Source organism: Channa argus, chromosome 4 (genome assembly GCF_033026475.1).
Source record: "Channa argus isolate prfri chromosome 4, Channa argus male v1.0, whole genome shotgun sequence".
NCBI lineage: Eukaryota > Metazoa > Chordata > Actinopteri > Anabantiformes > Channidae > Channa > Channa argus.
Window position 1 is genome coordinate 29,351,051 of NC_090200.1, and position 26,478 is coordinate 29,377,528.

General features: G+C 43.2%; 16 non-coding genes across 16 annotated transcripts; all 16 read left to right on the forward strand.

Annotated features, from left to right (window-relative positions):
• The first annotated feature begins 492 nt into the window (after positions 1-492).
• On the forward strand, positions 493-565 carry trnap-ugg (transfer RNA proline (anticodon UGG)). The gene has a single exon. It is a non-coding gene; the product is annotated as a tRNA-Pro (tRNA).
• A 1,189-nt stretch (positions 566-1,754) lies between these two features.
• On the forward strand, positions 1,755-1,826 carry trnap-agg (transfer RNA proline (anticodon AGG)). Its single transcript has one exon. It is a non-coding gene; the product is annotated as a tRNA-Pro (tRNA).
• A 1,095-nt stretch (positions 1,827-2,921) lies between these two features.
• On the forward strand, positions 2,922-2,993 carry trnap-cgg (transfer RNA proline (anticodon CGG)). Its single transcript has one exon. It is a non-coding gene; the product is annotated as a tRNA-Pro (tRNA).
• Positions 2,994-5,642: 2,649 nt separating this feature from the next.
• On the forward strand, positions 5,643-5,714 carry trnap-agg (transfer RNA proline (anticodon AGG)). Its single transcript has one exon. It is a non-coding gene; the product is annotated as a tRNA-Pro (tRNA).
• Positions 5,715-7,719: 2,005 nt separating this feature from the next.
• Positions 7,720-7,791, forward strand: trnap-cgg (transfer RNA proline (anticodon CGG)). Its single transcript has one exon. It is a non-coding gene; the product is annotated as a tRNA-Pro (tRNA).
• A 2,649-nt stretch (positions 7,792-10,440) lies between these two features.
• trnap-agg (transfer RNA proline (anticodon AGG)) lies at positions 10,441-10,512 on the forward strand. The gene has a single exon. It is a non-coding gene; the product is annotated as a tRNA-Pro (tRNA).
• A 2,649-nt stretch (positions 10,513-13,161) lies between these two features.
• On the forward strand, positions 13,162-13,233 carry trnap-cgg (transfer RNA proline (anticodon CGG)). The gene has a single exon. It is a non-coding gene; the product is annotated as a tRNA-Pro (tRNA).
• Positions 13,234-14,312: 1,079 nt separating this feature from the next.
• On the forward strand, positions 14,313-14,384 carry trnap-ugg (transfer RNA proline (anticodon UGG)). The gene has a single exon. It is a non-coding gene; the product is annotated as a tRNA-Pro (tRNA).
• A 1,139-nt stretch (positions 14,385-15,523) lies between these two features.
• Positions 15,524-15,595, forward strand: trnap-agg (transfer RNA proline (anticodon AGG)). The gene has a single exon. It is a non-coding gene; the product is annotated as a tRNA-Pro (tRNA).
• A 1,095-nt stretch (positions 15,596-16,690) lies between these two features.
• trnap-cgg (transfer RNA proline (anticodon CGG)) lies at positions 16,691-16,762 on the forward strand. The gene has a single exon. It is a non-coding gene; the product is annotated as a tRNA-Pro (tRNA).
• Positions 16,763-19,411: 2,649 nt separating this feature from the next.
• trnap-agg (transfer RNA proline (anticodon AGG)) lies at positions 19,412-19,483 on the forward strand. The gene has a single exon. It is a non-coding gene; the product is annotated as a tRNA-Pro (tRNA).
• Positions 19,484-22,132: 2,649 nt separating this feature from the next.
• Positions 22,133-22,204, forward strand: trnap-cgg (transfer RNA proline (anticodon CGG)). Its single transcript has one exon. It is a non-coding gene; the product is annotated as a tRNA-Pro (tRNA).
• Positions 22,205-23,386: 1,182 nt separating this feature from the next.
• On the forward strand, positions 23,387-23,458 carry trnap-agg (transfer RNA proline (anticodon AGG)). Its single transcript has one exon. It is a non-coding gene; the product is annotated as a tRNA-Pro (tRNA).
• A 1,079-nt stretch (positions 23,459-24,537) lies between these two features.
• Positions 24,538-24,609, forward strand: trnap-agg (transfer RNA proline (anticodon AGG)). Its single transcript has one exon. It is a non-coding gene; the product is annotated as a tRNA-Pro (tRNA).
• Positions 24,610-25,791: 1,182 nt separating this feature from the next.
• On the forward strand, positions 25,792-25,863 carry trnap-agg (transfer RNA proline (anticodon AGG)). The gene has a single exon. It is a non-coding gene; the product is annotated as a tRNA-Pro (tRNA).
• A 503-nt stretch (positions 25,864-26,366) lies between these two features.
• Positions 26,367-26,438, forward strand: trnap-ugg (transfer RNA proline (anticodon UGG)). Its single transcript has one exon. It is a non-coding gene; the product is annotated as a tRNA-Pro (tRNA).
• Positions 26,439-26,478: the final 40 nt, after the last annotated feature.

Below are 26,478 nucleotides of genomic sequence, written 5' to 3' on the forward strand. Positions count from 1 at the left end.
TCAGGAAATCTTTCACCTATGAAAGTCGACAAGTATGAAAACAGCCTTACCATAGCAAGCTTTATGAGGAATTGTGGGTTTGAGCACCACAAACTTTGTCAGAGTAATTACATTTTTTCCTTGTGCAAACACAGGAAACTTTAGTTAGTACACGACACAAGATGCCAAGTAATGATGTTATTAATGATGTTATTGATGTTTTGCCGATTTGGAAAACCCGACTTTCAAAAGTCAAGAGCTGACTGTATCATATTTTGCCTTCACTAGCCTTGGTCTAGGGGAATGATTTTCGCTTAGGGTGTGAGAGGTCTCCGGACGAGCCCTGAATGCTAAATTCAATGTCTATGAGAAGAGAGGATGTAACGCTTTCCACGTGTAACCACAAGACCAGATGCAAGTTTTGCTGTGAAAGTTGTTACTAGACGAGACAAGATTCCACTCACTCGTGTTTTGCTGAACCGGCTGAACTCAATACAAAACCACCGGACACGAGGCTCGTTGGTCTAGGGGTATGATTCTCGCTTTGGGTGCGAGAGGTCCCGGGTTCAAATCCCGTACGAGCGCTTGACTGCGACGTCTATTCCACAGACCCTTTTTAGGAAGACTTTCACCTACGAAAGTCGACAAGTATAAAAACAGCCTTACTATACCAAGCTTTATGAGGAATTGTGGGTTTGAGCACCACGAAATTTGACAGAGTAATTGCATGTTTTCCATTCCAAGCATGGATGTGTTGCCGATCTGATACCTATGACTTTTAAAGGTCAATGCAGTATACTAAAATGCCATTGTAGAATACACTGAGGTGCAAACATTTAGCGAGAAGGTGTCACTTTCAATGAAGCAAACTATTTGCAGAAAAAGTGCTGACTGACAGTAGACGTGACGTGAAGAGGCGAGTGCAAGTAGGTTGGAACGGGTGGAGAAAAGGGTCAGGTGTGTTTTGCGATAACAGATTATCAGCGAAAATGAAAGCAAAGGTGTTCAAGACGGTGGTGAGACCAGCGATGTTTTTCGGCTTAGAGACAGTGGCACTGTAGAAAAGACAGGAGGCAGAGCTGGAGGTAGCAGAGCTTAAGATGTTGAGGTTCTCATTGGGAGTGACGAGGATGGATGGGATCAGGCATGAGTACATCAGAGGGACAGCTCATGTTAGATGTTTTGGAGATAAAGTCAGAGAGGCCAGATTGAGGTGGTTTGGACATGTTCAGAGGAGAGACTGTCAATATGTCGGTAGAAGAATGCTGAGGTTGGAGCTGCCAGGCAAAAGGTCTAGAGGAAGAACAAAGAGGAGCTTTTTGGACATACTCTCTCAAAAGAGAGTTCAAATGCTCTCCTCAAGCTCGTTGAGATGCATACAAGAAAAGAGAAGGTAACACTTTCAATGTAGTGAGGTTGCCAATACACAAATTGGCCAATCTAAAGGTGAGTAAATTCTGTCTACAAATGGGATATTAGTTTACAAACTCTGCAATTCGCTTGTCTTTATATGGCTCGTTGGTCTAGGGGTATGATTGAAGTGTGAAAAGTGTCAGGTGTGTTTTGCGATAAAAGAGTATCAGCGAGAATGAAAGCAAAGGTGTTCAAGACAGTAGTGAGACCAGCAATGTTTTTCGGCTTAGAGACAGTGGCACTGTAGAAAAGACAGGAGGCAGAGCTTGAGGTAGCACAAATTGGCCAATCTAAAGGTGAGTAAATTCTGTCTTCAAATGGGATATTAGTTTACAAACTCTGCAATTCGCTTGTCTTTATGTGGCTCGTTGGTCTAGGGGTATGATTCTCGCTTAGGGTGCGAGAGGTCCCAGGTTCAAATCCTGGACGAGCCCTTGACTGCGACATCTATTCCACAGATCTGTTCTCAGGAAAACTTTCACCTATGAAAGTTGACAAGTATGAAAACAGCCTTACCATAGCAAGCTTTATGAGGAATTGTGGGTTTGAGCACCACAAAATTTGACAGAGTAATTGCATGTTTTCCATTCCAAGCATGGATGAGGTAGCAGAGCTTAAGATGTTGAGGTTCTCATTGGGAGTGACGAGGATGGATAGGATCAGGCATGAGTACATCAGAGGGACAGCTCATGTTAGATGTTTTGGAGATAAAGTCAGAGAGGCTAGATTGAAGTGGTTTGGACTTATTCAGAGGAGAGATGGTGAAAACAGTATATCGGATAAAAGATGCTGAGGTTGGAGCTGCCAGGCAAGAGGTCTAGAGGAAGACCAAAAAGGAGATTTTTAGATATACTCTCTCAAAAGAGAGTTCAAATGCTCTCCTCAAGTTCATTGAGATGCATACAAGAAAAGAGATGGTAACACTTTCAATGTAGTGAGGTGAGTGCAAGCAGGTTGGAACGGTGGAGAAAAGGGTCAGGTGTGTTTTGCGATAAAAGATTATCAGCGAGAATGAAAGCAAAGGTGTTCAAGAAGGTGGTGAGACCAGCGATGTTTTTCGGCTTAGAGACAGTGGCACTGTAGAAAAGACAGGAGGCAGAGCTGGAGGTAGCAGAGCTTAAGATGTTGAGGTTCTCATTGGGAGTGACGAGGATGGATGGGATCAGGCATGAGTACATCAGAGGGACAGCTCATGTTAGATGTTTTGGAGATAAAGTCAGAGAGGCCAGATTGAGGTGGTTTGTTCAGAGCAGAGACTGTCAATATGTCGGTAGAAGGATGCTGAGGTTGGAGCTGCCAGGCAAGAGGTCTAGAGGAAGAACAAAGAGGAGCTTTTTGGACATACTCTCTCAAAAGAGAGTTCAAATGCTCTCCAGAAGTTCATTGAGATGCATACAAGAAAAGAGATGGTAACACTTTCAATGTAGTGAGGTTGCCAATACACAAATTGGCCAATCTAAAGGTGAGTAAATTCTGTCTACAAATGGGATATTAGTTTACAAACACTGCAATTCGCTTGTCTTTTATGTGGCTCGTTGGTCTAGGGGTATGATTCTCGCTTCGGGTGCGAGAGGTCCCGGGTTCAAATCCCGGACGAGCCCTTGACTGCGACATCTATTCCACAGATCTGTTCTCAGGAAAACTTTCACCTATGAAAGTCGACAAGTATGAAAACAGCCTTACCATAGCAAGCTTTATGAGGAATTGTGGGTTTGAGCATCACAAACTTTGACAGAGTAATTGCACTTTTTCCTTGTTCAAACACAGGAAACTTTAGTTAGTACACGACACAAGATGCCAAGTGTTGATGTTTTGCCGATTTGGAAAACCCGACTTTCAAAAGTCAAGAGCTGACTGTATCATATTTTGCCTTCACTAGCCTTGGTCTAGGGGAATAATTCTCGCTTAGGGTGTGAGAAGTCTCCGGACGAGCCCTGAATGCTAAATTCAATGTCTATGAGAAAAGAAGATGTAACGCTTTCCACGTGTAACCACAAGACCAGATGCAAGTGTTGCTGTGAAAGTTGTTACTAGAACGAGACAAGATTCCACTCACTCGTGTTTTGCTGATCTGGAAACCACAACCTTTCTCTGTCAATGGAGTATGTCCTCACATTAATGTTTTTGTCGGAAATTTACACAACATGAATTTCTCAGTTTGAGAATGACTGAAGTTCTTGTTCTTCATTTGGATAGTAGGGCTGAACTCATTACAAGCCCACTGGACGCGAGGCTCGTTGGTCTAGGGGTATGATTCTCGCTTTGGTTGCGAGAGGTCCAGGGATCAAATCCCGGACGAGCCCTTGACTGCGACATCTATTCCACACACCGTTTTTAGGAAGACTTTCACCTACGAAAGTCGACAAGTATAAAAACAGCCTTACAATACCAAGCTTTACGAGGAATTGTGGGTTTGAGCACCACGAAATTTGACAGAGTAATTGCATGTTTTCCATTCCAAGCATGGATGTATTGCCGATCTGATACCTATGACTTTTAAAGGTCAATGCAGTATACTAAAATGCCATTGTAGAATACACTGAGGTGCAAAAATTTAGCGAGAAGGTGTCACTTTCAATGAAGCAAACTATTTGCAGCAAAAGTGCTGACTGTATCATATTTTGCCTTCACTAGCTTCTTGCCATTGGCTTCTGTAGAAAAGACAGGAGGCAGAGCTGGAGGTAGCAGAGCTTAAGATGTTGAGGTTCTCATTGGGAGTGACGAGGATGGATAGGATCAGGCATGAGTACATCAGAGGGACAGCTTATGTTAGATGTTTTGGAGATAAAGTCAGAGAGGCTAGATTGAAGTGGTTTGGACTTATTCAGAGGAGAGATGGTGAAAACAGTATATCGGATAAAGGATGCTGAGGTTGGAGCTGCCAGGCAAGAGGTCTAGAGGAAGACCAAAGAGGAGATTTTTGGATATACTCTCTCAAAAGAGAGTTCAAATGCTCTCCTCAAGTTCATTGAGATGCATACAAGAAAAGAGATGGTAACACTTTCAATGTAGTGAGGTTGCCAATACACAAATTGCGAGAGGTCCAGGGTTCAAATCCCGGACGAGCCCTTGACTGCGACATCTATTCCACAGACCCTTTTTAGGAAGACTTTCACCTACGAAAGTCGACAAGTATAAAAACAGCCTTACTATACCTAGCTTTATGAGGAATTGTGGGTTTGAGCACCACAAAATTTGACAGAGTAATTGCATTTTTTCCATTCCAAGCATGGATGTGTTGCCGATCTGATACCTATGACTTTTAAAGGTCAATGCAGTATACTAAAATGCCATTGTAGAATACACTGAGGTGCAAACATTTAGCGAGAAGGTGTCACTTTCAATGAAGCAAACTATTTGCAGCAAAAGTGCTGACTGTATCATATTTTGCCTTCACTAGCTTCTTTCCATTGGCTTCTCAACAAATCTAGAACAGAATGTAAAACCCTGCTTCTTACATATAAAGCTCTAAAGGGTCAAGCTCCATCATATCTAAAAGACCTCATGGTACCATATCATCCCAATAGGCCACTTCAGTCTCAGAATGCAAGCCTACTGTTGGTCGAAGAAGGAGAGGAGGAAGGTTTGTTTGTAGACAGAGAGAGAAGAGGAAAGCTAAGAACGTAGGACTGACAGTAGACGTGACGTGAAGAGGCGAGTGCAAGCAGGTTGGAACGGGTGGAGAAAAGTGTCAGGTGTGTTTTGCGAAAAAAGAGTATCAGCGAGAATGAAAGCAAAGGTGTTCAAGACAGTGGTGAGACCAGCGATGTTTTTCGGCTTAGAGACAGTGGCACTGTTGAAAAGACAGGAGGCAGAGCTGGAGGTAGCACAGCTTAAGATGTTGAGGTTCTCATTGGGAGTGACGAGGATGGATAGGATCAGGCATGAGTACATCAGAGGGACAGCTCATGTTAGATGTTTTGGAGATAAAGTCAGAGAGGCCAGATTGAGGTGGTTTGGACATGTTCAGAGGAGAGACTGTCAATATGTCGGTAGAAGGATGCTGAGGTTGGAGCTGCCAGGCAAGAGGTCTAGAGGAAGACCAAAGAGGAGCTTTTTGCACATACTCTCTCAAAAGAGAGTTCAAATGCTCTCCTCAAGTTCATTGAGATGCATACAAGAAAAGAGATGGTAACACTTTCAATGTAGTGAGGTTGCCAATACACAAATTGGCCAATCTAAAGGTGAGTAAATTCTGTCTACAAATGGGATATTAGTTTACAAACTCTGCAATTCGCTTGTCTTTATGTGGCTCGTTGGTCTAGGGGTATGATTCTCGCTTAGGGTGCGAGAGGTCCCGGGTTCAAATCCCGGACGAGCCCTTGACTGCGACATCTATTCCACAGATCTGTTCTCAGGAAAACTTTCACCTATGAAAGTCGACAAGTATGACAACAGCCTTACCATAGCAAGCTTTATGAGGAATTGTGGGTTTGAGCACCACAAACTTTGACAGAGTAATTGCATTTTTTCCTTGTGCAAATACAGGAAACTTTAGTTAGTACACGACACAAGATGCCAAGTATTGATGTTTTGCCGATTTGGAAAACCCGACTTTCAAAAGTCAAGAGCTAACTGTATCATATTTTGCCTTCACTAGCCTTGGTCTAGGGGAATGATTCTCGCTTAGGGTGTGAGAAGTCTCCGGACGAGCCCTGAATGCTAAATTTAATGTCTATGAGAAAAGAAGATGTAACGCTTTCCACGTGTAACCACAAGACCAGATGCAAGTGTTGCTGTGAAAGTTGTTACTAGAACGAGACAAGATTCCACTCACTCGTGTTTTGCTGATCTGGAAACCACAACCTTTCTCTGTCAATGGAGTATGTCCTCACATTAATGTTTTTGTCTGAAATTTACACAACATGAATTTCTCAGTTTGAGAATGACTGAAGTTCTTGTTCTTCATTTGGATAGTAGGGCTGAACTCATTACAAGCCCACTGGACGCGAGGCTCGTTGGTCTACGGGTATGATTCTCGCTTTGGTTGCGAGAGGTCCAGGGATCAAATCCCGGACGAGCCCTTGACTGCGACATCTATTCCACACACCGTTTTTAGGAAGACTTTCACCTACGAAAGTCGACAAGTATAAAAACAGCCTTACTATACCAAGCTTTATGAGGAATTGTGGGTTTGAGCACCACGAAATTTGACAGAGTAATTGCATGTTTTCCATTCCAAGCATGGATGTGTTGCCGATGTGATACCTATGACTTTTAAAGGTCAATGCAGTATACTAAAATGCCATTGTAGAATACACTGAGGTGCAAAAATTTAGCGAGAAGGTGTCAATTTCAATGAAGCAAACTATTTGCAGCAAAAGTGCTGACTGTATCATATTTTGCCTTCACTAGCTTCTTGCCATTGGCTTCTGTAGAAAAGACAGGAGGCAGAGCTGGAGGTAGCAGAGCTTAAGATGTTGAGGTTCTCATTGGGAGTGACGAGGATGGATAGGATCAGGCATGAGTACATCAGAGGGACAGCTCATGTTAGATGTTTTGGAGATAAAGTCAGAGAGGCTAGATTGAAGTGGTTTGGACTTATTCAGAGGAGAGATGGTGAAAACAGTATATCGGATAAAAGATGCTGAGGTTGGAGCTGCCAGGCAAGAGGTCTAGAGGAAGACCAAAAAGGAGATTTTTAGATATACTCTCTCAAAAGAGAGTTCAAATGCTCTCCTCAAGTTCATTGAGATGCATACAAGAAAAGAGATGGTAACACTTTCAATGTAGTGAGGTGAGTGCAAGCAGGTTGGAACGGTGGAGAAAAGGGTCAGGTGTGTTTTGCGATAAAAGATTATCAGCGAGAATGAAAGCAAAGGTGTTCAAGAAGGTGGTGAGACCAGCGATGTTTTTCGGCTTAGAGACAGTGGCACTGTAGAAAAGACAGGAGGCAGAGCTGGAGGTAGCAGAGCTTAAGATGTTGAGGTTCTCATTGGGAGTGACGAGGATGGATGGGATCAGGCATGAGTACATCAGAGGGACAGCTCATGTTAGATGTTTTGGAGATAAAGTCAGAGAGGCCAGATTGAGGTGGTTTGTTCAGAGCAGAGACTGTCAATATGTCGGTAGAAGGATGCTGAGGTTGGAGCTGCCAGGCAAGAGGTCTAGAGGAAGAACAAAGAGGAGCTTTTTGGACATACTCTCTCAAAAGAGAGTTCAAATGCTCTCCAGAAGTTCATTGAGATGCATACAAGAAAAGAGATGGTAACACTTTCAATGTAGTGAGGTTGCCAATACACAAATTGGCCAATCTAAAGGTGAGTAAATTCTGTCTACAAATGGGATATTAGTTTACAAACACTGCAATTCGCTTGTCTGTTATGTGGCTCGTTGGTCTAGGGGTATGATTCTCGCTTCGGGTGCGAGAGGTCCCGGGTTCAAATCCCGGACGAGCCCTTGACTGCGACATCTATTCCACAGATCTGTTCTCAGGAAAACTTTCACCTATGAAAGTCGACAAGTATGAAAACAGCCTTACCATAGCAAGCTTTATGAGGAATTGTGGGTTTGAGCATCACAAACTTTGACAGAGTAATTGCACTTTTTCCTTGTTCAAACACAGGAAACTTTAGTTAGTACACGACACAAGATGCCAAGTGTTGATGTTTTGCCGATTTGGAAAACCCGACTTTCAAAAGTCAAGAGCTGACTGTATCATATTTTGCCTTCACTAGCCTTGGTCTAGGGGAATGATTCTCGCTTAGGGTGTGAGAAGTCTCCGGACGAGCCCTGAATGCTAAATTCAATGTCTATGAGAAAAGAAGATGTAACGCTTTCCACGTGTAACCACAAGACCAGATGCAAGTGTTGCTGTGAAAGTTGTTACTAGAACGAGACAAGATTCCACTCACTCGTGTTTTGCTGATCTGGAAACCACAACCTTTCTCTGTCAATGGAGTATGTCCTCACATTAATGTTTTTGTCGGAAATTTACACAACATGAATTTCTCAGTTTGAGAATGACTGAAGTTCTTGTTCTTCATTTGGATAGTAGGGCTGAACTCATTACAAGCCCACTGGACGCGAGGCTCGTTGGTCTAGGGGTATGATTCTCGCTTTGGTTGCGAGAGGTCCAGGGATCAAATCCCAGACGAGCCCTTGACTGCGACATCTATTCCACACACCGTTTTTAGGAAGACTTTCACCTACGAAAGTCGACAAGTATAAAAACAGCCTTACAATACCAAGCTTTATGAGGAATTGTGGGTTTGAGCACCACGAAATTTGACAGAGTAATTGCATGTTTTCCATTCCAAGCATGGATGTATTGCCGATCTGATACCTATGACTTTTAAAGGTCAATGCAGTATACTAAAATGCCATTGTAGAATACACTGAGGTGCAAAAATTTAGCGAGAAGGTGTCACTTTCAATTAAGCAAACTATTTGCAGCAAAAGTGCTGACTGTATCATATTTTGCCTTCACTAGCTTCTTGCCATTGGCTTCTGTAGAAAAGACAGGAGGCAGAGCTGGAGGTAGCAGAGCTTAAGATGTTGAGGTTCTCATTGGGAGTGACGAGGATGGATAGGATCAGGCATGAGTACATCAGAGGGACAGCTTATGTTAGATGTTTTGGAGATAAAGTCAGAGAGGCTAGATTGAAGTGGTTTGGACTTATTCAGAGGAGAGATGGTGAAAACAGTATATCGGATAAAGGATGCTGAGGTTGGAGCTGCCAGGCAAGAGGTCTAGAGGAAGACCAAAGAGGAGATTTTTGGATATACTCTCTCAAAAGAGAGTTCAAATGCTCTCCTCAAGTTCATTGAGATGCATACAAGAAAAGAGATGGTAACACTTTCAATGTAGTGAGGTTGCCAATACACAAATTGCGAGAGGTCCAGGGTTCAAATCCCGGACGAGCCCTTGACTGCGACATCTATTCCACAGACCCTTTTTAGGAAGACTTTCACCTACGAAAGTCGACAAGTATAAAAACAGCCTTACTATACCTAGCTTTATGAGGAATTGTGGGTTTGAGCACCACAAAATTTGACAGAGTAATTGCATTTTTTCCATTCCAAGCATGGATGTGTTGCCGATCTGATACCTATGACTTTTAAAGGTCAATGCAGTATACTAAAATGCCATTGTTGAATACACTGAGGTGCAAACATTTAGCGAGAAGGTGTCACTTTCAATGAAGCAAACTATTTGCAGCAAAAGTGCTGACTGTATCATATTTTGCCTTCACTAGCTTCTTTCCATTGGCTTCTCAACAAATCTAGAACAGAATGTAAAACCCTGCTTCTTACATTTAAAGCTCTAAAGGGTCAAGCTCCATCATATCTAAAAGACCTCATGGTACCATATCATCCCAATAGGCCACTTCAGTCTCAGAATGCAAGCCTACTGTTGGTCGAAGAAGGAGAGGAGGAAGGTTTGTTTGTAGGCAGAGAGAGAAGAGGAAAGCTAAGAACGTAGGACTGACAGTAGACGTGACGTGAAGAGGCGAGTGCAAGCAGGTTGGAACGGGTGGAGAAAAGTGTCAGGTGTGTTTTGCGATAAAAGAGTATCAGCGAGAATGAAAGCAAAGGTGTTCAAGACGGTGGTGAGACCAGCGATGTTTTTCGGCTTAGAGACAGTGGCACTGTAGAAAAGACAGGAGGCAGAGCTGGAGGTAGCATAGCTTAAGATGTTGAGGTTCTCCTTGGGAGTGACGAGGATGGATAGGATCAGGCATGAGTACATCAGAGGGACAGCTCATGTTAGATGTTTTGGAGATAAAGTCAGAGGGGCCAGATTGAGGTGGTTTGGACATGTTCAGAGGAGAGACTGTCAATATGTCGGTAGAAGGATGCTGAGGTTGGAGCTGCGAGGCAAGAGGTCTAGAGGAAGAACTAAGAGGAGATTTTTGAATATACTCTCTCAAAAGAGAGTTCAAATGCTCTCCTCAAGTTCATTGAGATGCATACAAGAAAAGAGATGGTAACACTTTCAATGTAGTGAGGTTGCCAATACACAAATTGGCCAATCTAAAGGTGAGTAAATTCTGTCTACAAATGGGATATTAGTTTACAAACTCTGCAATTCGCTTGTCTTTATGTGGCTCGTTGGTCTAGGGGTATGATTCTCGCTTAGGGTGCGAGAGGTCCCGGGTTCAAATCCCGGACGAGCCCTTGACTGCGACATCTATTCCACAGATCTATTCTCATGAAAACTTTCACCTATGAAAGTCGACAAGTACGAAAACAGCCTTACCATAGCAAGCTTTATGAGGAATTGTGGGTTTGAGCACCACAAACTTTGACAGAGTAATTGCACTTTTTCCTTGTTCAAACACAGGAAACTTTAGTTAGTACACGACACAAGATGCCAAGTGTTGATGTTTTGCCGATTTGGAAAACCCGACTTTCAAAAGTCAAGAGCTGACTGTATCATATTTTGCGTTCACTAGCCTTGGTCTAGGGGAATGATTCTCGCTTAGGGTGTGAGAAGTCTCCGGACGAGCCCTGAATGCTAAATTCAATGTCTATGAGAAAAGAAGATGTAACGCTTTCCACGTGTAACCACAAGACCAGATGCAAGTGTTGCTGTGAAAGTTGTTACTAGAACGAGACAAGATTCCACTCACTCGTGTTTTGCTGATCTGGAAACCACAACCTTTCTCTGTCAATGGAGTATGTCCTCACATTAATGTTTTTGTCGGAAATTTACACAACATGAATTTCTCAGTTTGAGAATGACTGAAGTTCTTGTTCTTCATTTGGATAGTAGGGCTGAACTCATTACAAGCCCACTGGACGCGAGGCTCGTTGGTCTAGGGGTATGATTCTCGCTTTGGTTGCGAGAGGTCCAGGGATCAAATCCCGGACGAGCCCTTGACTGCGACATCTATTCCACACACCGTTTTTAGGAAGACTTTCACCTACGAAAGTCGACAAGTATAAAAACAGCCTTACAATACCAAGCTTTACGAGGAATTGTGGGTTTGAGCACCACGAAATTTGACAGAGTAATTGCATGTTTTCCATTCCAAGCATGGATGTGTTGCCGATCTGATACCTATGACTTTTAAAGGTCAATGCAGTATACTAAAATGCCATTGTAGAATACACTGAGGTGCAAAAATTTAGCGAGAAGGTGTCACTTTCAATGAAGCAAACTATTTGCAGCAAAAGTGCTGACTGTATCATATTTTGCCTTCACTAGCTTCTTGCCATTGGCTTCTGTAGAAAAGACAGGAGGCAGAGCTGGAGGTAGCAGAGCTTAAGATGTTGAGGTTCTCATTGGGAGTGACGAGGATGGATAGGATCAGGCATGAGTACATCAGAGGGAGAGCTTATGTTAGATGTTTTGGAGATAAAGTCAGAGAGGCTAGATTGAAGTGGTTTGGACTTATTCAGAGGAGAGATGGTGAAAACAGTATATCGGATAAAGGATGCTGAGGTTGGAGCTGCCAGGCAAGAGGTCTAGAGGAAGACCAAAGAGGAGATTTTTGGATATACTCTCTCAAAAGAGAGTTCAAATGCTCTCCTCAAGTTCATTGAGATGCATACAAGAAAAGAGATGGTAACACTTTCAATGTAGTGAGGTTGCCAATACACAAATTGCGAGAGGTCCCGGGTTCAAATCCCGGACGAGCCCTTGACTGCGACATCTATTCCACAGACCCTTTTTAGGAAGACTTTCACCTACGAAAGTCGACAAGTATAAAAACAGCCTTACTATACCTAGCTTTATGAGGAATTGTGGGTTTGAGCACCACAAAATTTGACAGAGTAATTGCATTTTTTCCATTCCAAGCATGGATGTGTTGCCGATCTGATACCTATGACTTTTAAAGGTCAATGCAGTATACTAAAATGCCATTGTAGAATACACTGAGGTGCAAACATTTAGCGAGAAGGTGTCACTTTCAATGAAGCAAACTATTTGCAGCAAAAGTGCTGACTGTATCATATTTTGCCTTCACTAGCTTCTTTCCATTGGCTTCTCAACAAATCTAGAACAGAATGTAAAACCCTGCTTCTTACATTTAAAGCTCTAAAGGGTCAAGCTCCATCATATCTAAAAGACCTCATGGTACCATATCATCCCAATAGGCCACTTCAGTCTCAGAATGCAAGCCTACTGTTGGTCGAAGAAGGAGAGGAGGAAGGTTTGTTTGTAGGCAGAGAGAGAAGAGGAAAGCTAAGAACGTAGAACTGACAGTAGACGTGACGTGAAGAGGCGAGTTCAAGCAGGTTGGAACGGGTGGAGAAAAGGGTCAGGTGTGTTTTGCGATAAAAGATTATCAGCGAGAATGAAAGCAAAGGTGTTCAAGAAGGTGGTGAGACCAGCGATGTTTTTCGGCTTAGAGACAGTGGCACTGTAGAAAAGACAGGAGGCAGAGCTGGAGGTAGGAGAGCTTAAGATGTTGAGGTTCTCATTGGGAGTGACGAGGATGGATGGGATCAGGCATGAGTACATCAGAGGGACAGCTCATGTTAGATGTTTTGGAGATAAAGTCAGAGAGGCCAGATTGAGGTGGTTTGGACATGTTCAGAACAGAGACTGTCAATATGTCGGTAGAAGGATGCTGAGGTTGGAGCTGCCAGGCAAGAGGTCTAGCGGAAGAACAAAGAGGAGCTTTTTGGACATACTCTCTCAAAAGAGAGTTCAAATGCTCTCCTCAAGTTCATTGAGATGCATAAAAGAAAAGAGATGGTAACACTTTCAATGTAGTGAGGTTGCCAATACACAAATTGGCCAATCTAAAGGTGAGTAAATTCTGTCTACAAATGGGATATTAGTTTACAAACTCTGCAATTCGCTTGTCTTTATGTGGCTCGTTGGTCTAGGGCTATGATTCTCGCTTCGGGTGCGAGAGGTCCCGGGTTCAAATCCCGGACGAGCCCTTGACTGCGACATCTATTCCACAGATCTGTTCTCAGGAAAACTTTCACCTATGAAAGTCGACAAGTATGAAAATAGCCTTACAATACCAAGCTTTACGAGGAATTGTGGGTTTGAGCACCACGAACTTTGACAGAGTAATTGCATTTTTTCATTTTGCAAACACAGGAAACTTTAGTTAGTACACGACACAAGATGCCAAGTACTGATGTTTTGCCGATTTGGAAAACCCGACTTTCAAAAGTCAAGAGCTGACTGTATCATATTTTGCCTTCACTAGCCTTGGTCTAGGGGAATGATTGTCGCTTAGGGTGTGAGAGGTCTCCGGACGAGCCCTGAATGCTAAATTCAATGTCTATGAGAAGAGAGGATGTAACGCTTTCCACGTGTAACCACAAGACCAGATGCAAGTTTTGCTGTGAAAGTTGTTACTAGACGAGACAAGATTCCACTCACTCGTGTTTTGCTCATCTGGAAACCACAACCTTTCTCTGTCAATGGAGTATGTCCTCACATTAATGTTTTTGTCGGAAATTTACACAACATGAATTTCTCAATTTGAGAATGACTGAAGTTCTTGTTCTTCATTTGGATAGTAGGGCTGAACTCATTACAAACCCACCAGACGCGAGGCTCGTTGGTCTAGGGGTATGATTCTCGCGTTGGGTGCGACAGGTCCTGAGTTCACATCCCGGACGAGCCCTTGACTGCGACATCTATTCTCAGAACCTTTTTAGGAAGACTTTCACCTACGAAAGTCGACAAGTATAAAAACAGCCTTACTATACCAAGCTTTATGAGGAATTGTGGGTTTGAGCACCAGAAGGAAGGATGCTGAGGTTGGAGCTGCCAGGCAAGAGGTCTAGAGGAAGAACAAAGAGGAGATTTTTAGATATACTCTCTCAAAAGAGAGTTCAAATGCTCTCCTCAAGTTCATTGAGATGCATACAAGAAAAGAGATGGCAACACTTTCAATGTAGTGAGGTTGCCAATACACAAATTGGCCAATCTAAAGGTGAGTAAATTCTGTCTACAAATGGGGTATTAGTTCACAAACTCTGCAATTCGCTCGTCTTTATATGGTTCGTTGGTCTAGGGGTATGATTCTCGCTTTGGGTGCGAGAGGTCCCGGGTTCAAATCCCGGACGAGCCCTTGACTGCGACATCTATTCCACAGATCTGTTCTCAGGAAAACTTTCACCTATGAAAGTCGACAAGTATGAAAACAGCCTTACCATAGCAAGCTTTATGAGGAATTGTGGGTTAGAGCACCACAAAATTTGACAGAGTAAGTAAGTAAGGTCAATGCAGTATACTAAAATGCCATTGTAGAATACACTGAGGTGCAAACATTTAGCGAGAAGGTGTCACTTTCAATGAAGCAAACTATTTGCAGAAAAAGTGCTGACTGACAGTAGACGTGACGTGAAGAGGCGAGTGCAAGTAGGTTGGAACGGGTGGAGAAAAGGGTCAGGTGTGTTTTGCGATAACAGATTATCAGCGAAAATGAAAGCAAAGGTGTTCAAGACGGTGGTGAGACCAGCGATGTTTTTCGGCTTAGAGACAGTGGCACTGTAGAAAAGACAGGAGGCAGAGCTGGAGGTAGCAGAGCTTAAGATGTTGAGGTTCTCATTGGGAGTGACGAGGATGGATGGGATCAGGCATGAGTACATCAGAGGGACAGCTCATGTTAGATGTTTTGGAGATAAAGTCAGAGAGGCCAGATTGAGGTGGTTTGGACATGTTCAGAGGAGAGACTGTCAATATGTCGGTAGAAGAATGCTGAGGTTGGAGCTGCCAGGCAAAAGGTCTAGCGGAAGAACAAAGAGGAGCTTTTTGGACATACTCTCTCAAAAGAGAGTTCAAATGCTCTCCTCAAGCTCGTTGAGATGCATACAAGAAAAGAGAAGGTAACACTTTCAATGTAGTGAGGTTGCCAATACACAAATTGGCCAATCTAAAGGTGAGTAAATTCTGTCTACAAATGGGATATTAGTTTACAAACTCTGCAATTCGCTTGTCTTTATATGGCTCGTTGGTCTAGGGGTATGATTGAAGTGTGAAAAGTGTCAGGTGTGTTTTGCGATAAAAGAGTATCAGCGAGAATGAAAGCAAAGGTGTTCAAGACAGTAGTGAGACCAGCAATGTTTTTCGGCTTAGAGACAGTGGCACTGTAGAAAAGACAGGAGGCAGAGCTTGAGGTAGCACAAATTGGCCAATCTAAAGGTGAGTAAATTCTGTCTTCAAATGGGATATTAGTTTACAAACTCTGCAATTCGCTTGTCTTTATGTGGCTCGTTGGTCTAGGGGTATGATTCTCGCTTAGGGTGCGAGAGGTCCCAGGTTCAAATCCTGGACGAGCCCTTGACTGCGACATCTATTCCACAGATCTGTTCTCAGGAAAACTTTCACCTATGAAAGTTGACAAGTATGAAAACAGCCTTACCATAGCAAGCTTTATGAGGAATTGTGGGTTTGAGCACCACAAAATTTGACAGAGTAATTGCATGTTTTCCATTCCAAGCATGGATGAGGTAGCAGAGCTTAAGATGTTGAGGTTCTCATTGGGAGTGACGAGGATGGATAGGATCAGGCATGAGTACATCAGAGGGACAGCTCATGTTAGATGTTTTGGAGATAAAGTCAGAGAGGCTAGATTGAAGTGGTTTGGACTTATTCAGAGGAGAGATGGTGAAAACAGTATATCGGATAAAAGATGCTGAGGTTGGAGCTGCCAGGCAAGAGGTCTAGAGGAAGACCAAAAAGGAGATTTTTAGATATACTCTCTCAAAAGAGAGTTCAAATGCTCTCCTCAAGTTCATTGAGATGCATACAAGAAAAGAGATGGTAACACTTTCAATGTAGTGAGGTGAGTGCAAGCAGGTTGGAACGGTGGAGAAAAGGGTCAGGTGTGTTTTGCGATAAAAGATTATCAGCGAGAATGAAAGCAAAGGTGTTCAAGAAGGTGGTGAGACCAGCGATGTTTTTCGGCTTAGAGACAGTGGCACTGTAGAAAAGACAGGAGGCAGAGCTGGAGGTAGCAGAGCTTAAGATGTTGAGGTTCTCATTGGGAGTGACGAGGATGGATGGGATCAGGCATGAGTACATCAGAGGGACAGCTCATGTTAGATGTTTTGGAGATAAAGTCAGAGAGGCCAGATTGAGGTGGTTTGTTCAGAGCAGAGACTGTCAATATGTCGGTAGAAGGATGCTGAGGTTGGAGCTGCCAGGCAAGAGGTCTAGAGGAAGAACAAAGAGGAGCTTTTTGGACATACTCTCTCAAAAGAGAGTTCAAATGCTCTCCAGAAGTTCATTGAGATGCATACAAGAAAAGAGATGGTAACACTTTCAATGTAGTGAGGTTGCCAATACACAAATTGGCCAATCTAAAGGTGAGTAAATTCTGTCTACAAATGGGATATTAGTTTACAAACACTGCAATTCGCTTGTCTTTTATGTGGCTCGTTGGTCTAGGGGTATGATTCTCGCTTCGGGTGCGAGAGGTCCCGGGTTCAAATCCCGGACGAGCCCTTGACTGCGACATCTATTCCACAGATCTGTTCTCAGGAAAACTTTCACCTATGAAAGTCGACAAGTATGAAAACAGCCTTACCATAGCAAGCTTTATGAGGAATTGTGGGTTTGAGCATCACAAACTTTGACAGAGTAATTGCACTTTTTCCTTGTTCAAACACAGGAAACTTTAGTTAGTACACGACACAAGATGCCAAGTGTTGATGTTTTGCCGATTTGGAAAACCCGACTTTCAAAAGTCAAGAGCTGACTGTATCATATTTTGCCTTCACTAGCCTTGGTCTAGGGGAATGATTCTCGCTTAGGGTGTGAGAAGTCTCCGGACGAGCCCTGAATGCTAAATTCAATGTCTATGAGAAAAGAAGATGTAACGCTTTCCACGTGTAACCACAAGACCAGATGCAAGTGTTGCTGTGAAAGTTGTTACTAGAACGAGACAAGATTCCACTCACTCGTGTTTTGCTGATCTGGAAACCACAACCTTTCTCTGTCAATGGAGTATGTCCTCACATTAATGTTTTTGTCGGAAATTTACACAACATGAATTTCTCAGTTTGAGAATGACTGAAGTTCTTGTTCTTCATTTGGATAGTAGGGCTGAACTCATTACAAGCCCACTGGACGCGAGGCTCGTTGGTCTAGGGGTATGATTCTCGCTTTGGTTGTGAGAGGTCCAGGGATCAAATCCCAGACGAGCCCTTGACTGCGACATCTATTCCACACACCGTTTTTAGGAAGACTTTCACCTACGAAAGTCGACAAGTATAAAAACAGCCTTACAATACCAAGCTTTATGAGGAATTGTGGGTTTGAGCACCACGAAATTTGACAGAGTAATTGCATGTTTTCCATTCCAAGCATGGATGTATTGCCGATCTGATACCTATGACTTTTAAAGGTCAATGCAGTATACTAAAATGCCATTGTAGAATACACTGAGGTGCAAAAATTTAGCGAGAAGGTGTCACTTTCAATGAAGCAAACTATTTGCAGCAAAAGTGCTGACTGTATCATATTTTGCCTTCACTAGCTTCTTGCCATTGGCTTCTGTAGAAAAGACAGGAGGCAGAGCTGGAGGTAGCAGAGCTTAAGATGTTGAGGTTCTCATTGGGAGTGACGAGGATGGATAGGATCAGGCATGAGTACATCAGAGGGACAGCTTATGTTAGATGTTTTGGAGATAAAGTCAGAGAGGCTAGATTGAAGTGGTTTGGACTTATTCAGAGGAGAGATGGTGAAAACAGTATATCGGATAAAGGATGCTGAGGTTGGAGCTGCCAGGCAAGAGGTCTAGAGGAAGACCAAAGAGGAGATTTTTGGATATACTCTCTCAAAAGAGAGTTCAAATGCTCTCCTCAAGTTCATTGAGATGCATACAAGAAAAGAGATGGTAACACTTTCAATGTAGTGAGGTTGCCAATACACAAATTGCGAGAGGTCCAGGGTTCAAATCCCGGACGAGCCCTTGACTGCGACATCTATTCCACAGACCCTTTTTAGGAAGACTTTCACCTACGAAAGTCGACAAGTATAAAAACAGCCTTACTATACCTAGCTTTATGAGGAATTGTGGGTTTGAGCACCACAAAATTTGACAGAGTAATTGCATTTTTTCCATTCCAAGCATGGATGTGTTGCCGATCTGATACCTATGACTTTTAAAGGTCAATGCAGTATACTAAAATGCCATTGTTGAATACACTGAGGTGCAAACATTTAGCGAGAAGGTGTCACTTTCAATGAAGCAAACTATTTGCAGCAAAAGTGCTGACTGTATCATATTTTGCCTTCACTAGCTTCTTTCCATTGGCTTCTCAACAAATCTAGAACAGAATGTAAAACCCTGCTTCTTACATTTAAAGCTCTAAAGGGTCAAGCTCCATCATATCTAAAAGACCTCATGGTACCATATCATCCCAATAGGCCACTTCAGTCTCAGAATGCAAGCCTACTGTTGGTCGAAGAAGGAGAGGAGGAAGGTTTGTTTGTAGGCAGAGAGAGAAGAGGAAAGCTAAGAACGTAGGACTGACAGTAGACGTGACGTGAAGAGGCGAGTGCAAGCAGGTTGGAACGGGTGGAGAAAAGTGTCAGGTGTGTTTTGCGATAAAAGAGTATCAGCGAGAATGAAAGCAAAGGTGTTCAAGACGGTGGTGAGACCAGCGATGTTTTTCGGCTTAGAGACAGTGGCACTGTAGAAAAGACAGGAGGCAGAGCTGGAGGTAGCATAGCTTAAGATGTTGAGGTTCTCCTTGGGAGTGACGAGGATGGATAGGATCAGGCATGAGTACATCAGAGGGACAGCTCATGTTAGATGTTTTGGAGATAAAGTCAGAGGGGCCAGATTGAGGTGGTTTGGACATGTTCAGAGGAGAGACTGTCAATATGTCGGTAGAAGGATGCTGAGGTTGGAGCTGCGAGGCAAGAGGTCTAGAGGAAGAACTAAGAGGAGATTTTTGAATATACTCTCTCAAAAGAGAGTTCAAATGCTCTCCTCAAGTTCATTGAGATGCATACAAGAAAAGAGATGGTAACACTTTCAATGTAGTGAGGTTGCCAATACACAAATTGGCCAATCTAAAGGTGAGTAAATTCTGTCTACAAATGGGATATTAGTTTACAAACTCTGCAATTCGCTTGTCTTTATGTGGCTCGTTGGTCTAGGGGTATGATTCTCGCTTAGGGTGCGAGAGGTCCCGGGTTCAAATCCCGGACGAGCCCTTGACTGCGACATCTATTCCACAGATCTATTCTCATGAAAACTTTCACCTATGAAAGTCGACAAGTACGAAAACAGCCTTACCATAGCAAGCTTTATGAGGAATTGTGGGTTTGAGCACCACAAACTTTGACAGAGTAATTGCACTTTTTCCTTGTTCAAACACAGGAAACTTTAGTTAGTACACGACACAAGATGCCAAGTGTTGATGTTTTGCCGATTTGGAAAACCCGACTTTCAAAAGTCAAGAGCTGACTGTATCATATTTTGCGTTCACTAGCCTTGGTCTAGGGGAATGATTCTCGCTTAGGGTGTGAGAAGTCTCCGGACGAGCCCTGAATGCTAAATTCAATGTCTATGAGAAAAGAAGATGTAACGCTTTCCACGTGTAACCACAAGACCAGATGCAAGTGTTGCTGTGAAAGTTGTTACTAGAACGAGACAAGATTCCACTCACTCGTGTTTTGCTGATCTGGAAACCACAACCTTTCTCTGTCAATGGAGTATGTCCTCACATTAATGTTTTTGTCGGAAATTTACACAACATGAATTTCTCAGTTTGAGAATGACTGAAGTTCTTGTTCTTCATTTGGATAGTAGGGCTGAACTCATTACAAGCCCACTGGACGCGAGGCTCGTTGGTCTAGGGGTATGATTCTCGCTTTGGTTGCGAGAGGTCCAGGGATCAAATCCCGGACGAGCCCTTGACTGCGACATCTATTCCACACACCGTTTTTAGGAAGACTTTCACCTACGAAAGTCGACAAGTATAAAAACAGCCTTACAATACCAAGCTTTACGAGGAATTGTGGGTTTGAGCACCACGAAATTTGACAGAGTAATTGCATATTTTCCATTCCAAGCATGGATGTGTTGCCGATCTGATACCTATGACTTTTAAAGGTCAATGCAGTATACTAAAATGCCATTGTAGAATACACTGAGGTGCAAAAATTTAGCGAGAAGGTGTCACTTTCAATGAAGCAAACTATTTGCAGCAAAAGTGCTGACTGTATCATATTTTGCCTTCACTAGCTTCTTGCCATTGGCTTCTGTAGAAAAGACAGGAGGCAGAGCTGGAGGTAGCAGAGCTTAAGATGTTGAGGTTCTCATTGGGAGTGACGAGGATGGATAGGATCAGGCATGAGTACATCAGAGGGAGAGCTTATGTTAGATGTTTTGGAGATAAAGTCAGAGAGGCTAGATTGAAGTGGTTTGGACTTATTCAGAGGAGAGATGGTGAAAACAGTATATCGGATAAAGGATGCTGAGGTTGGAGCTGCCAGGCAAGAGGTCTAGAGGAAGACCAAAGAGGAGATTTTTGGATATACTCTCTCAAAAGAGAGTTCAAATGCTCTCCTCAAGTTCATTGAGATGCATACAAGAAAAGAGATGGTAACACTTTCAATGTAGTGAGGTTGCCAATACACAAATTGCGAGAGGTCCCGGGTTCAAATCCCGGACGAGCCCTTGACTGCGACATCTATTCCACAGACCCTTTTTAGGAAGACTTTCACCTACGAAAGTCGACAAGTATAAAAACAGCCTTACTATAACAAGCTTTATGAGGAATTGTGGGTTTGAGCACCACAAAATTTGACAGAGTAATTGCATTTTTTCCATTCCAAGCATGGATGTGTTGCCGATCTGATACCTATGACTTTTAAAGGTCAATGCAGTATACTAAAATGCCATTGTAGAATACACTGAGGTGCAAACATTTAGCGAGAAGGTGTCACTTTCAATGAAGCAAACTATTTGCAGCAAAAGTGCTGACTGTATCATATTTTGCCTTCACTAGCTTCTTTCCATTGGCTTCTCAACAAATCTAGAACAGAATGTAAAACCCTGCTTCTTACATTTAAAGCTCTAAAGGGTCAAGCTCCATCATATCTAAAAGACCTCATGGTACCATATCATCCCAATAGGCCACTTCAGTCTCAGAATGCAAGCCTACTGTTGGTCGAAGAAGGAGAGGAGGAAGGTTTGTTTGTAGGCAGAGAGAGAAGAGGAAAGCTAAGAACGTAGAACTGACAGTAGACGTGACGTGAAGAGGCGAGTGCAAGCAGGTTGGAACGGGTGGAGAAAAGGGTCAGGTGTGTTTTGCGATAAAAGATTATCAGCGAGAATGAAAGCAAAGGTGTTCAAGAAGGTGGTGAGACCAGCGATGTTTTTCGGCTTAGAGACAGTGGCACTGTAGAAAAGACAGGAGGCAGAGCTGGAGGTAGGAGAGCTTAAGATGTTGAGGTTCTCATTGGGAGTGACGAGGATGGATGGGATCAGGCATGAGTACATCAGAGGGACAGCTCATGTTAGATGTTTTGGAGATAAAGTCAGAGAGGCCAGATTGAGGTGGTTTGGACATGTTCAGAACAGAGACTGTCAATATGTCGGTAGAAGGATGCTGAGGTTGGAGCTGCCAGGCAAGAGGTCTAGCGGAAGAACAAAGAGGAGCTTTTTGGACATACTCTCTCAAAAGAGAGTTCAAATGCTCTCCTCAAGTTCATTGAGATGCATAAAAGAAAAGAGATGGTAACACTTTCAATGTAGTGAGGTTGCCAATACACAAATTGGCCAATCTAAAGGTGAGTAAATTCTGTCTACAAATGGGATATTAGTTTACAAACTCTGCAATTCGCTTGTCTTTATGTGGCTCGTTGGTCTAGGGCTATGATTCTCGCTTCGGGTGCGAGAGGTCCCGGGTTCAAATCCCGGACGAGCCCTTGACTGCGACATCTATTCCACAGATCTGTTCTCAGGAAAACTTTCACCTATGAAAGTCGACAAGTATGAAAATAGCCTTACAATACCAAGCTTTACGAGGAATTGTGGGTTTGAGCACCACGAAATTTGACAGAGTAATTGCATGTTTTCCATTCCAAGCATGGATGTGTTGCCGATCTGATACCTATGACTTTTAAAGGTCAATGCAGTATACTAAAATGCCATTGTAGAATACACTGAGGTGCAAACATTTAGCGAGAAGGTGTCACTTTCAATGAAGCAAACTATTTGCAGCAAAAGTGCGGACTGTATCATATTTTGCCTTCACTAGCTTCTTTCCATTGGCTTCTCAACAAATCTAGAACAGAATGTAAAACCCTGCTTCTTACATATAAAGCTCTAAAGGGTCAAGCTCCATCATATCTAAAAGACCTCATGGTACCATATCATCCCAATAGGCCACTTCAGTCTCAGAATGCAAGCCTACTGTTGGTCGAAGAAGGAGAGGAGGAAGGTTTGTTTGTAGACAGAGAGAGAAGAGGAAAGCTAAGAACGTAGGACTGACAGTAGACGTGACGTGAAGAGGCGAGTGCAAGCAGGTTGGAACGGGTGGAGAAAAGTGTCAGGTGTGTTTTGCGAAAAAAGAGTATCAGCGAGAATGAAAGCAAAGGTGTTCAAGACAGTGGTGAGACCAGCGATGTTTTTCGGCTTAGAGACAGTGGCACTGTTGAAAAGACAGGAGGCAGAGCTGGAGGTAGCATAGCTTAAGATGTTGAGGTTCTCATTGGGAGTGACGAGGATGGATAGGATCAGGCATGAGTACATCAGAGGGACAGCTCATGTTAGATGTTTTGGAGATAAAGTCAGAGAGGCCAGATTGAGGTGGTTTGGACATGTTAAGAGGAGAGACTGTCAATATGTCGGTAGAAGGATGCTGAGGTTGGAGCTGCCAGGCAAGAGGTCTAGAGGAAGACCAAAGAGGAGATTTTTAGATATACTCTCTCAAAAGAGAGTTCAAATGCTCTCCTCAAGTTCATTGAGATGCATACAAGAAAAGAGATGGTAACACTTTCAATGTAGTGAGGTTGCCAATACACAAATTGGCCAATCTAAAGGTGAGTAAATTCTGTCTACAAATGGGATATTAGTTTACAAACTCTGCAATTCACTTGTCTTTAAATGGCTCGTTGGTCTAGGGGTATGATTCTCGCTTAGGGTGCGAGAGGTCCCGGGTTCAAATCCCGGACGAGCCCTTGACTGCGACATCTATTCCACAGATCTATTCTCAGGAAAACTTTCACCTATGAAAGTCGATAGGTATGAAAACAGCCTTACCATAGCAAGCTTTATGAGGAATTGTGGGTTTGAGCACCACAAACTTTGACAGAGTAATTGCATTTTTTCCTTGTGCAAACACAGGAAACTTTAGTTAGTACACGACACAAGATGCCAAGTACTGATGTTTTGCCGATTTGGAAAACCCGACTTTCAAAAGTCAAGAGCTGACTGTATCATATTTTGCCTTCACTAGCCTTGGTCTAGGGGAATGATTGTCGCTTAGGGTGTGAGAGGTCTCCGGACGAGCCCTGAATGCTAAATTCAATGTCTATGAGAAGAGAGGATGTAACGCTTTCCACGTGTAACCACAAGACCAGATGCAAGTTTTGCTGTGAAAGTTGTTACTAGACGAGACAAGATTCCACTCACTCGTGTTTTGCTCATCTGGAAACCACAACCTTTCTCTGTCAATGGAGTATGTCCTCACATTAATGTTTTTGTCGGAAATTTACACAACATGAATTTCTCAATTTGAGAATGACTGAAGTTCTTGTTCTTCATTTGGATAGTAGGGCTGAACTCATTACAAACCCACCAGACGCGAGGCTCGTTGGTCTAGGGGTATGATTCTCGCGTTGGGTGCGACAGGTCCTGGGTTCACATCCCGGACGAGCCCTTGACTGCGACATCTATTCTCAGAACCTTTTTAGGAAGACTTTCACCTACGAAAGTCGACAAGTATAAAAACAGCCTTACTATACCAAGCTTTATGAGGAATTGTGGGTTTGAGCACCAGAAGGAAGGATGCTGAGGTTGGAGCTGCCAGGCAAGAGGTCTAGAGGAAGACAAAAGAGGAGCTTTTTGGACATACTCTCTCAAAAGAGAGTTCAAATGCTCTCCTCAAGTTCATTGAGATGCATACAAGAAAAGAGATGGTAACACTTTCAATGTAGTGAGGTTGCCAATACACAAATTGGCCAATCTAAAGGTGAGTAAATTCTGTCTACAAATGGGGTATTAGTTTACACACTCTGCAATTCGCTTGTCTTTATGTGGCTCGTTGGTCTACGGGTATGATTCTCGCTTAGGGTGCGAGAGGTCCCGGGTTCAAATCCCGGACGAGCCCTTGACTGCGACATCTATTCCACAGATCTGTCCTCAGGAAAACTTTCACCTATGAAAGTCGACAAGTATGAAAACAGCCTTACCATAGCAAGCTTTATGAGGAATTGTGGGTTTGAGCACCACAAAATTTGACAGAATAATTGCATTTTTTCCATTCCAAGCATGGATGTGTTGCCGATCTGATACCTATGACTTTTAAAGGTCAATGCAGTATACTAAAATGCCATTGTAGAATACACTGAGGTGCAAACATTTAGCGAGAAGGTGTCACTTTCAATGAAGCAAACTATTTGCAGCAAAAGTGCGGACTGTATCATATTTTGCTTTCACTAGCTTCTTTCCATTGGCTTCTCAACAAATCTAGAACAGAATGTAAAACCCTGCTTCTTACATATAAAGCTCTAAAGGGTCAAGCTCCATCATATCTAAAAGACCTCATGGTACCATATCATCCCAATAGGCCACTTCAGTCTCAGAATGCAAGCCTACTGTTGGTCGAAGAAGGAGAGGAGGAAGGTTTGTTTGTAGACAGAGAGAGAAGAGGAAAGCTAAGAACGTAGGACTGACAGTAGACGTGACGTGAAGAGGCGAGTGCAAGCAGGTTGGAACGGGTGGAGAAAAGTGTCAGGTGTGTTTTCCGAAAAAAGAGTATCAGCGAGAATGAAAGCAAAGGTGTTCAAGACAGTGGTGAGACCAGCGATGTTTTTCGGCTTAGAGACAGTGGCACTGTTGAAAAGACAGGAGGCAGAGCTGGAGGTAGCAGAGCTTAAGATGTTGAGGTTCTCATTGGGAGTGACGAGGATGGATAGGATCAGGCATGAGTACATCAGAGGGACAGCTCATGTTAGATGTTTTGGAGATAAAGTCAGAGAGGCCAGATTGAGGTGGTTTGGACATGTTAAGAGGAGAGACTGTCAATATGTCGGTAGAAGGATGCTGAGGTTGGAGCTGCCAGGCAAGAGGTCTAGAGGAAGACCAAAGAGGAGATTTTTAGATATACTCTCTCAAAAGAGAGTTCAAATGCTCTCCTCAAGTTCATTGAGATGCATACAAGAAAAGAGATGGTAACACTTTCAATGTAGTGAGGTTGCCAATACACAAATTGGCCAATCTAAAGGTGAGTAAATTCTGTCTACAAATGGGATATTAGTTTACAAACTCTGCAATTCACTTGTCTTTAAATGGCTCGTTGGTCTAGGGGTATGATTCTCGCTTAGGGTGCGAGAGGTCCCGGGTTCAAATCCCGGACGAGCCCTTGACTGCGACATCTATTCCACAGATCTATTCTCAGGAAAACTTTCACCTATGAAAGTCGATAGGTATGAAAACAGCCTTACCATAGCAAGCTTTATGAGGAATTGTGGGTTTGAGCACCACAAACTTTGACAGAGTAATTGCATTTTTTCCTTGTGCAAACACAGGAAACTTTAGTTAGTACACGACACAAGATGCCAAGTACTGATGTTTTGCCGATTTGGAAAACCCGACTTTCAAAAGTCAAGAGCTGACTGTATCATATTTTGCCTTCACTAGCCTTGGTCTAGGGGAATGATTTTCGCTTAGGGTGTGAGAGGTCTCCGGACGAGCCCTGAATGCTAAATTCAATGTCTATGAGAAGAGAGGATGTAACGCTTTCCACGTGTAACCACAAGACCAGATGCAAGTTTTGCTGTGAAAGTTGTTACTAGACGAGACAAGATTCCACTCACTCGTGTTTTGCTGAACCGGCTGAACACAATACAAAACCACCGGACACGAGGCTCGTTGGTCTAGGGGTATGATTCTCGCTTTGGGTGCGAGAGGTCCCGGGTTCAAATCCCGGACGAGCCCTTGACTGCGACATCTATTCCACAGATCTATTCTCAGGAAA